The sequence below is a fragment of the Monopterus albus genome, unplaced genomic scaffold (assembly GCF_001952655.1).
Source record: "Monopterus albus unplaced genomic scaffold, M_albus_1.0 scaffold66.1, whole genome shotgun sequence".
Taxonomy (NCBI): domain Eukaryota; kingdom Metazoa; phylum Chordata; class Actinopteri; order Synbranchiformes; family Synbranchidae; genus Monopterus; species Monopterus albus.
In genome coordinates, this window is record NW_018127946.1 from 336539 (window position 1) to 348134 (window position 11596).

At 42.5% G+C, this 11596-nt stretch overlaps 1 protein-coding gene across 2 annotated transcripts in view; it reads left to right on the forward strand.

The window, feature by feature from the left end:
- The first annotated feature begins 9865 nt into the window (after positions 1–9865).
- lyn (LYN proto-oncogene, Src family tyrosine kinase) overlaps positions 9866–11596 on the forward strand; it is an 18976-nt gene continuing 17245 nt past the window's right edge. For both annotated transcript variants that reach the window (XM_020604571.1, XM_020604570.1), the window contains exon 1: positions 9866–10021. The gene's annotated coding sequence lies outside the window, so the exon portion shown is untranslated. The remainder of the gene's footprint in view (positions 10022–11596) is intronic.

Below are 11596 nucleotides of genomic sequence, written 5' to 3' on the forward strand. Positions count from 1 at the left end.
AGCGCTGCTGGCTTTGGAAGCAGTCCAGGGAGGCAGAAGCCGGTGCAGGAGATCGCTGGCCCGGTGTGCAGACCCAATGTAGTGGAGGCAGATGGACAGGCTGACAGATGACCGGAGTGCAGGAGATGAAGGCTGGAGGCAGAGACCCAGTGTCACAAAAAAGTCACAGCAACAGAGCAGATCTCTTAACTCTTAGGAGCTCTGCTTTCAGGAAATAGTTCAGTCCTCGCACCCAGTGGTGCTCAAAAACAGAATGGCCGAAGCCAACCAGGTTACCAAAAAAATCAGGTTTTACAAAAAACTGTTCCAGTCAAAGTAGCCCTAACTCAAAGAGCAGGGATCCAAAAACACATGTGCAGGAGTCTCACAAACCATCGAACACAGTTCATAACATAACATCACGTAATATCACATCTCGATCAAAAGAAAAACAAAAAGGCAGCTCACCCAGAGTAGCTTGGCATGACAACATGAACAGTTACTGGCAGGATGTCAAGAGATCATCTGGCAACAAGGACACTCCTGCACTCTCCTTAGGTACTGCCCTGATAATGGAGAGCAGGTGTGCCTCGCCACCTAGAGTGCGCTCCCACCTGTGCTGGGGCAGACCTACTGGAAATCCCCATGCCCCAGATGTAACAGTTATGTACAGTAACCCAAGCTTCTATTAATATAGGTGTAGCCCTCTAAGAGCTGTTGCTATTTATTGGGTTTATCCCTCACGTATGCGCAGTCCTGAAGATGTTTCTTTCCTGCCCTGTACCCGGCACTGGGCTGTCTCCACTCAAGGTCTACTGTGGTGTCACTGAACACACCACAGGTCGCTTGTCAGCCCACTCCTCTCAGGAAGCGTTTCACCACTGGGTGCGCAAACACAGATCTCTCACAAAAACCCTCATGGCAGGATCGTACCGTCCAGTTGGGAGAGCGCGTCTTCGCGCAATGGGAGCTGCTACAGTTTCCCCACAGCAGCTGCACCAGCGTTGGAAACCATGCTGTGCCCGTGCGCTCTGGGGCTATCGGGATGATGCGTAATCGTTCGTCCTGAATGCATGAGAGGGGATGCAGGATCAGTGGAACAGGAGGGAAGGCATACAGGGTGGGCCAGGGGTGATGAGCAAAGGCGTCCACCCTCAGCAGAGGCTTGTCTCGGGCGTTCATGGAGAACCAGAGAGTACAGTGCGAGTTCTTGTGAGTTGCGAACAGGTCAGCCACTGCTGGCCCAAACCTGTCCCACAGCACTTGAACGAGGTACAGGTTCAGTTTCCACTCACTTGGCTGAGGCCTGCCTCATGACATGAGATCCACGGTGCGGTTCTGCTTGCCCAGAAAGTGCACAGCTTTGATGGAGAACAGGTTCTGATGGGCCCAGAGTAGGTGACTCTGCAATTTCCAGCTAAGGGGCAAAGTGAACACTGCCTTGCCGGTTGATGTATGCGACGGCTGTTGTGTTGTCTGACTGTACCACTAAGTGTTTGTCTCTCAGTACTGAGGCAAAATGTTTTAGCACCGTTGGCACCATGGCCAGCTCTAGACAGCTGATGTGGAGAGACAGGGTCTGACGCCACTTTCCTGTGACAGGCACATGCCTCCCCACTCGAGCAGAGACGCGTCTGTGAACACCGATATGTGTGACGTGACTCTGCCAAGGGGTACGCCCGTTATCATGACACTGGGGGTTTTCCAATATGTCAGGTCTGACTGAACAGAGGGATGGACTGTCAACGCATGCCTATTGTGCTGCACATGGTCAAGGCAAAGGCAGCCAAACCACCTCTGGAGCGTCCTCATGTGGAGGAGACTGAGAGGGAGACGCAGCCTGCTGTCTGGAGAGTGCCATCAGAATCAGATCGTCCATATAGAAAAGGACTCTCATTCCATTCCTGCACAACGTTTTGGGGGGGTAGAGAATAACCAAAGGGTAACCCGTTGTATTGGAACCGTGCACCTTGGAAAGAGAAGCGCAGGAATTTCCTCTGGTTGGGAACGATGGGCACATGAACGCATGCCACCTTTAGGTTGATGGTTGTGAACCAATTGCCCGGACTTACACACTCCGCTCACTGCTCAGCATGTGAAATGTCCTCTTCACTATGTATTTGTTGAAGAGAACAGGTCAAGGATGTGTCTCATTTTGCCTGACTTCTTGGGAACCAGGAGATTGCCTTTTTTTTTTTGTCAACAGCTCCTGCAACTCTACTGTCAGTGCAGCAGCGTCTGCCAGCAACACTATTATTGTCTTCAGTACTCCACTGAAAGCAGGGGGATTCCGGGAGAATTGCAGAGTGTAGTCTGCCAGTGACGCCATTACCATCACCAGCACTCCGCTGAAAGCAGGGGGATGCCTGGAAAATTGCAGAGTGTACCCAGTTTGTATCAGCATGTCCATCCAGCTGTTCATGGACAGCCGCTCTCACCACGCGGGGTAGCGCTCTAAAAGCAGACAACCACTCGTTTGTGGGAACATTGTCACCAGCCACTGATGCACCCTCTCCACTGTTATGAGAGCAGAGTGTTTGCTCCTCACAACTCATGGGAGGGGGTGGTGAAAGGGCTGCGAAGAGGCAAGCGCCCTGAGCAGAGCTTCGCCGTTTGCATCTCATGTAGGAAAAAACCACCACTCACACGCACCAATGGGTGGGAGTTGAGGAGACCACAGAGGGACGATGGCAGTGCCACTGAGTCCAACATTGTTGTGGAAAATGATTCGTTACAACGGAGAGAGAATGAATTGTGCTCAGCGCATGCCATGGCACAACCTGTGCTAGGAGAGAACTCCCCACCTCCCGCCGCTGCTTTCGGGGGCATGGGGTCATTCATGTGCAGGCTGCATGCCTGGTAGCTCAGGAACGCTGGAGGAGGAAGTGCAGTGCTCTGTGGTAGAGCATACTGCAGCGCAGCGCAGCGGCAGCAGCTGCTGGGCATCTCAGCCTGTAGCACTGTTCTCCATGGGTGTGCCAATCAGATCGAGGGAGCTGAGGTCTCGACCATCCCCATGACCATGAAGCGAGTTGCCTCACTCATTTGGCCTCATCAGATGCTTGCTGCACTTGAGCGACAGTATCTTGGAGGTGCTGTCCAAAGAAGCGACTGGGGCTGATGGGGCCCTCCAGCAGACTCGTGCGGATCTGCTCCAGTATCTGTGACATGTGCAGCCACATATGGCACAGGATCATTGTTGTCCACTCTAATGAGGGGCCCAAAGTGACTGACGGAGCCTGTACGCTTCCAGGCCGCTCGGCCGCCTCCAATAAGAATGGGCGGATGGCGGGAAACTTGGGCCAGATGGGGGTGTGTTTGCCCTGCTGTTCTGTCTGGTAGAAATCACCTATAATGTCAGATGGGGACAGAGCCAGGAGAGGAATACCCTTGCAATCTGCCACCTTGTTAATGATGTCAGGCAGATCGCAGAGCAGAGCTCTGAAGGCTGGAGGCTGGCATGCAGTGAGAGTGTGCTGCTGCACCGGAGGGGGCTCATCTCCGCTGGCATCCATGACAACCAATGGGTTGATGGGAGAGCCAGGGGAGTCAGAGATGGAGGGAAGTGAGCTAACGGACCTTCTGCACTGACCATACCAGGGAACTCCAGGGGTTCATCCGCCAATAGCTCATCACCGTAGTTTACCCAGCTGCTGTCAACATCAGGATCACGCTCTCTGACAGCCGCAAACGCCTCAGCCCAGTGCTGCTTCTCCGCCATGGGAAAGCAAGCACAGAAAGGGCAAGCGGCCCGTGTTCAATGCCAAGGCAGGCCTCGCAGCGGGGATGTGGGTAACTGGGCATGATATTGTAGCCTGGGCACACAATGATGGGGGTGCGGCGCTGGAGTCCAGCGTTCCAAGATCTTTGTTCTTTAGACATGGTTGTCTAGGAATTGCTCTTTAGACTGCTGTAGAAAAACAGGCCCATTTAAAGGACCCAGACTTCATGCAGCTTAGTTTGATTTCCCTCTGGATGATGAAAGCTAGAAAGAGTGAATAATGCTAATATATCTTTATATACAGTAAAAATATTTTTTTGAAAGAACATTGTGTTAGATGTTCTGAAATTAATAAAAACTTTGTCAGCTAACATCATAATTATGTTTGCAAGTAATTATTTTCATTATTGATGAATTTCACAAATAATAACTTTATTAATTTATTGATTAACCATTTCTGACATACTGTAAATAAAAATATTTGAAAAAAAAACTTTGTATGAGCAATGGTTCCAGAGGCAGGTATTCGGTTTACTATAAGATGTTGAAAACTGACTTAAGCAATTAATCAGTTATCAATATTGCTGTAGATTAATTGTGTTGATTGAATAGTCATTTATTGACTAATATTTAGCTTTAATTATGACCCTACAGTATTAAATATGCACGAGTCTGCAGTAGGTGCCCAAACGTTTTCTATTTCGTTTTGTTTTAACTACTAGACTACAGTTTGCCAAATATTATAAGCAGCCGAACAGTAACATCAAAGGTAGACAGAAGGATTTTGTATACGTATTTTCTTAACATTTTTACGAGGTGATCGTGAATGCACCATCAGTCTTGGTGCTGCTCAGAGCTCTCTCCTCTCATCCTTTTGTGTCTGCTGTCCAATAGGCGCTCAGATGCAGTTTGCTGCATGCTCATTGGTCGCCAAGGAGGAAGATGCGACGGCCATGGAGAATAGACTGGCGAGTTTTCAAACCATCCTACATATGTGATTGATAATCTTATTATTTTCATCCGCCGATGTGTCGCGGTATGTAGTGTAAAGCGATTGGATTAATACCGACTGGAAGCTGCTCGGCCTGAGCGATTTTTCGTTTCTGGATTTATTTTGTTTGTTTGGTTATATCGTTAAATTTGATGTCGGGCCCGTCGCTTTGCCTTGTAGGTGAAGTCACTCCCTAGTAATGTAGCTTCGGGTTGCGGACGAACACTGGTAGAGCTATCACTGAAGGTAAGACAATGCTGAAACGGCATTTACACACAATGAAATCACCTCAGGATTTATTAAAAGATCTGACTTGACTTTCACTCCAGCGGTTTTGCTTCATAACCTACTTGTGGGCCTACTTATAGACGGGCTGCCTTGTTTAGGGTTGAACTGACAACTACTGAGACTTGAGACATGAGGCACTGCTGTATGACTTCCAGATATCGCCTGTTTATATATTTTGTTATAGTAACAGTAGTAAGGCTACACATTGTTTGAATAACAGATCTGTTACACATTGTGATATATGTGTGATATATGGATGTGAACCTCCAGATGTGTTCCTCTGGTCTTCCAGCTGTTGCTTTGTGAAGGATGCATGAGCAATGTCTGATGTTGAGGCCACGTATGCAGACTTCATCGCCTCTGGAAGGACGGGACGGAGGAATGCCCTGCACGACATTCTGCAGAGTCCAACCGACCCCGAGGGACGAGAGCTGCCTCTCACCCTGTCTCTGTCCCAGCTGCATATTAACGCAGGAGGGGGAGGTAAACTACTGGAATACAGTACTGCATTGTGTTGGGCCAATGTTATGTATTTATGTATGTGAGTTTGTTTTAGTTTGTTCTTTGGAATAGATGAATTTGCATGAGTCTTTCTGTTGATATAATGGGTTTGATGTTCACTGAGGCTTAGCTCCAAGTGCATCATAATTAGCTCAATGAATATATGTTGTGTCTCACCATCTGAAACAATTTACTCTAAGTTAGTCACGTATATACATTCTGGGCTTACAAGGAAACCAAGTTCTCTGTATTCTTCTGTTAGTCCTTCATAAAAATGTAGTTTGTGGTCCATTATTTTGAAACTGAGCAGACATTTTGGCTACACATTATTTATTACCTATGCATCATCACCATACAGTACATTATTGTAAGTCATTTCTGATTTAATGTAATCATATATAAGCTACAGTATATACAAGCAAGTTTCCATGCTGACTGTCATTTTGAAATATTTAAAACTTTGGTGGACTTCCCATTTTCACTTCATGACAGTGTGTAAGCTCTTAAGGCACCTTTAAGTTCACAGAAGCTACAGACAACGCAGTCTTTCAAAACTAAATAATATTAATTTGATGTTTCATTGTCCCTGAAGTGATAATAACATGTGTAAGGAGTTCAAATGTACCTTTTTTTAGTGGTATTGTATGCATTTGGTCTGCATAGCTTAGTACAGCAGAACTGCTGGTCTGAAACTTAAGCTTACTGCAGTCAAGACTAATTTATGTTGAGACAGACAGAGAATGTTTGCATGCAGATTGCTTAAAAATGAAAGAAAGAATTACAAGGCCAACTGCAGTGGTGGATTGTTTTCTTAAGTAAAAGTAGCAATACCACAGTCTAAAAATAGTCTATTACAAGTAAAATCTCTGCATTCAAATTGTCACTTAAGTAAAAATACAAAAGTATTAGCATAAAATATACCTGAAGTACTAAAAGTAAAAGTATTCATTATGCAGAATGGCACAGTTCACATTATATATTAATTATGTTATTACACTATTATTATTAGTGTATTATTGCATATATCACAATCAATGTTACATCTGGTAAAAGTAAAGCAAATGTTAACTACCTTATATGCTTGTGAATTTTGCACTAGGGATCAATAACGCCTTTTGATTATATTGTATTTAGTTGTATTAATCTCAGTCTGAAAAGTAACTAGTTACTCCATCCATTACCTACACTATTTAATTTGAAGAGCGTTGCAGGGGGCTGGAGCCAATCCCAGCTGACACTGGGTGAGAGGCGGTGTACACCCTGGACAGGTTTCCAGTCTATCACAGGGCTAGTAACTAAAGTTATTAAATAAATGTATTGAGTAAAAAGTAAAAATCTTTCCTGTAAAATGTAGTGAAGTCAAACTATGAAGTAGCAGAAAATGAAAATACTCAAATAAAGTACAGATACCTCAAAATTGTCCTTAAGTACAGTACTTGAGTAAGCATACTTAGTTACATTCCACCTTTGGCTGACTGAAGTAATAAATGATTCAGAATGGCTGTTACCCGATTTTCATACAACACTGACATGAGGTCGAGGGCAAGAAAATGTATTCATCAATTCAAAAAGCCAGGGAATCGTTTTGCAAATGGAGTGGTGTATGTAAAGATGTATAAAAAACCTAATATGGTATTTTTAATAATGACCTATAAGTTCCTTATTTTTTTGCAGATGGAGATGGCACTGATGACAGCCAGAGCTCGTCCTCCTCAGCACAGAGAGAGGCTGAGCAGAGGAACAGCTAACCTGCTACACACTGCTACTGGCGGACAGACAGGATGGATTCCAGTCGCCACTGTCATGAAGCTGTTTGTCCAAAGTGGGCTGGTAGCCGGAGAGTAGCACCACTAACTGCTGATGTGCCCATAAGCAGGGCATTCACACCCAGAATCTGCTGTAGAGGTTATGTGATCACTGAGTGCTCTCTTGTTCCTGTGGCTCTGCTGTGCACTAGACTGGTGGCAGTGTGCATTTCAGAGTCGGGGTAAGCAGAAACACAAATTCTGCTCTTGTAAAGCTGACTTTTCTTTCTGTCTTAGTTACTAAACATACAGGCTGGATGCTTGGAGAACACAGACAGAGACCCTACTTTAAGTGAGTCCTGTAGTAGTGTAAGCAATTTGTTCAACCACTGAGATGTGCTGATGTAATGGGTCACAGTGGGAGTAGCGTGTTTATAGAGGTAGTGATGCTGACAGAGATTATATTGCCAGTTAATGGCTTGTGCTTCCTTTAAATTGACAATACTGTAGAGGGAATTGGACCACTCAGCCGTAGTAGAGCTGGAAATCAGCATGAACAAAAACACTGGGGCTTGATTAGGCCACTGGAAGGTGCACTGTGTTCACTGATTCTGCTAAAGTGGTTGTTCCAGTCGTGTACTGTATGTGACACCAACAATACATTTACACTTAGTATGGATGACATATGTCAGTGGTTCAGTTGGTTAAAAATGATGATGGTACTACTGTGTCTTTCAGTATGTTTATACTTTTTTAAACTTTTCTAATGATGACATTATAATCACAACCCTACAGAAATAGTTTGAAATTTTTGGAAGTTGGTTTATTTGCTTTCTTGCGGAGAGTTACATGAGAAGGTTTGTACCACTCTCGTGTCAGTACAGAAAATATGTACTGTAGCTGGAATCAGCAGAAGATTAGTTTAGCTTTTCATAAAGACTGGGAGCAAGGAGAGCTGTCTCTCCTGGCTTCATCTAAAGGTAATAAAATACACCTAGCAGCATGTCCATAACTCCATTAATTAACATGATATAGTGTTTGTGTATGAATTAGCACGTTTGTTTAAAAACTAAATGTGACCGTTAGCCATTGAGGTTATGTGTTGAATAATTTCTTGGTTGTCAGAGAACCAGCAGACTTGTCGGTTATTGTTACACACTTCAGTTTTTGGGGCCAATTAAACAAATGAGCTATAACAAATTCATTAATGAGCTTTAGTTGTGCTGGGAGGATGAGTTTGTTAATTTTGTACAGAGCCAGGCTAGCTTCTCTATGCTAGCTTAAGCTGGAACATGCAGTGGTTTGGTATCATAAAGCATCTGTTGATTCCCTCAGGTCTTTGACATGTACACTGCTGTTTATAACTTTGCCGTACTGTAGGTTTCCTGGTGTTTTAAGGAGCATTCATTAGCCCACAGATTAAGTGAGTGTGTTCTTTCTTTCTTTTTATGTGTTGTTAATGAATAGACAACAGTGGACAACTGAGGTTTTTGTGTTAGTGAACAATGGTTGATTTATGATAACCCATGGATAAACTGGTTAGCTAAACTTAGCTAGTCGTTGGCTCTAGTGATATATTTAACATAAAGATGTGACAGTGGTGTCAAATTTACCATCTAACTCTCAGCAGTAAAGTGAATTTTCCCCAAAATGTCAAACTATTCCTTAAATGTAGATATGCAATACTCAGTGACGCTTCCAGTAAATGTAACATGTTGGTGTGAAAGTTTCTATCTCTGACATCATGGCTGAACTACATGTAGCCTACTTTGTATAAAAATGGATACATTCCATAATCATCATCCGTAAAGACCATCATGCATGCAGTTTTGTAACTGTATTTTGTTATTTTTTTCCTCCCCCGTTTTCCTTAGCGTAACCTTTCTCTTATCTTGATACTTGGGTGTCTCATTCTGATTCATGCTGATGACAACAGGGCAAATATAACTCTTTTTTAAAAATATTAATTCTATCAGGTTTTCAAGTTGTAAACTGCCATGGGACTCTGTATTGACTCACTCCCCCGTCAGCATCACTGTGTAAACCCAGCTGTTCAAAATTCAGCATGTAGATGTATGGCAAGTGCATGATTCTGCTAAATGTGAAGCTGTCTGTCTGTCTATGGTCATATTTTCTACTTCTTGTGTCAAATAGTAAAATAAATAACTGATGACAGTAAACTGATGTTTCACATGTTGTTGTACTTTAGCAATATGTCCAGCAGGTGGCACTGTGGGGCAACATATTAAACTTGACAATATACTGTAACATGCATTACCATCAAAATGTGGTAAAAACTCTGAAGATTATGCTCAGCACACATGTAAACAAGAGAAACATACAGTATATAAAAATATATAAAGAATATGTATATAATATATAAGGGATTGGGTGAGGTCACAATAATGTTTGCAGTTATTAAAAAAATTGTGTTGGTCATTGTTTTTAATGGCATATTGTAAAACATCTTTACTTCAGCATTACCAAATGTAGTGGGAACTTAAAGACCAAACTATCAGTCTGTCTGTGTGTGTTGCTGATTATGCAAATAATGATTAGACAATATACCAGGAAGTTTCAGTAAGAAAGGAAAACCCCCAAACCGTATCTCTAAGTTCCTCATTCTGGTGTCTGTGCAACAGTCTATGTCATCTAGCGGAACCACTGGTCAAGCAAAATTCCACTTGTTGGTCTGTCCATTAGTCTTTAAGTCAGACAGAGACCAAATCTGAGGACTAAAAGACTTCTACATTGTGGAAAAACTGTTCCATTAACCAGGACTACACAGTGAAAGAGGTAAGCAAAATGCATGTGGATGAAACCAGCAGCCACAGTACACACTAGGGAAGATACTAAATTTACCTTCACTTATCTGTGGTTTTTATCAGTCCATTTCAGAAAAAGTATGTTATTGTTAGATTTTGTTGAAGTATAAAAGACAGTTTTACCCTCAAGTTACTGTGTGGATGGTTTTATAAAGTGTTGTGGATTTGACCTACACTTCTCATTAAAATCATGCTTTGAAAATAATAAATCACCAGTTTAATGTCATCTGATGTAGGTTTTAGGTGGCATAACAGTGAGTGTGATCAGATTCCGTAGTAACTTGTATCAAATTTCACTTTTTCTGTTCATCTCTCAAGTCTTTGGCTCAGTCCAAATCCATTTGTGCACTGTACCATCCCTGCCATCTGAATATCTTTGTGGACAGTAACAACTACTTTTGCATACATTTACTTAAAACTGTATTATAAACCATAGTTCCTTAGGAGAGGTGGAAAAGGTTTTGTGTGAAAATGTATTATGCTGCTGTTAGAGGCCATTAAACAACAGGTTTGAATGGTTTTAACATGAATATATGTGGTCATTGCTACAGATGTACTGTTAGAGGTGGCATCTGGCATTCATGTTTCCACACAGGACTTTTTCAGATGCTGTCATTGCCCAAATAGGTTTATATTATGACCATCTGTTTTACTTATTTCGGTTTTGTTTCTGAGAAAACATGCTTTGTCTGCAATTTTGTCATGGTGGACAGGTCTAAAAACTACAGTAACCATGAAACTCAACCACTGTTGCCAGTGGTGCAAATCAGAGCGGCAATGAATTCAAAATCATAGTTTGTGTTGCTGGATTTACCTGGAGCTGGTCCATATTTTAAAGTGAATTGATTTAAGGTCAGACTGTGCTTTCAGTGTTCTCAAACCATCATCTTTAGCTTCCACATGTCATTACGTCACTTTATGGTCAGTTTATTCTATGATGGAGTCCTGTAAATAAAACAGAAAAATTACCCATGCAAAGTTAAAGCTTTGACATAATAACAACAACATCCCACTGATATGAGTTATTTGCTGGAAAGTCACAGTAGAGTACTTCTACTTTTGATGTTTTAAATGAATTTGTCTGCTAATACTTGTATATGTACTTTAACTTACAGTAAGTAGAACCATGAATGCAGGAACTTTACTTGTAATGGAGTATTTTTAAACTGGGATATTGATGGTAAAAGATCACACTGATATATCACACCTGATGATGAAAGCACAGAGAAAACAAGAGCAAAAAAGAAGCATTTGGACCTCTTGTTCTAGAAACATATCTCTGAGCTATTTTTACTCCTGCTCATGCTGTGGCTTCATGATCAGATGGTGAGTACAGAGCAGACTGTGATTTACAAATGATATACCTAACAATCTAGGCCATAGCATTACAGTTTTTCTCTATCGCTTTCATTCATTTCTCACAACAGAACTGCATTTCTCAGAACTACTCGTTCAACCGTCAGATTCTGTTTTTTTTTTATTAATTAATTCCAAGCATGTAATAAAACAGAGAGAAACAGAGAAAAAAAAAAAAAAAACATGTAAC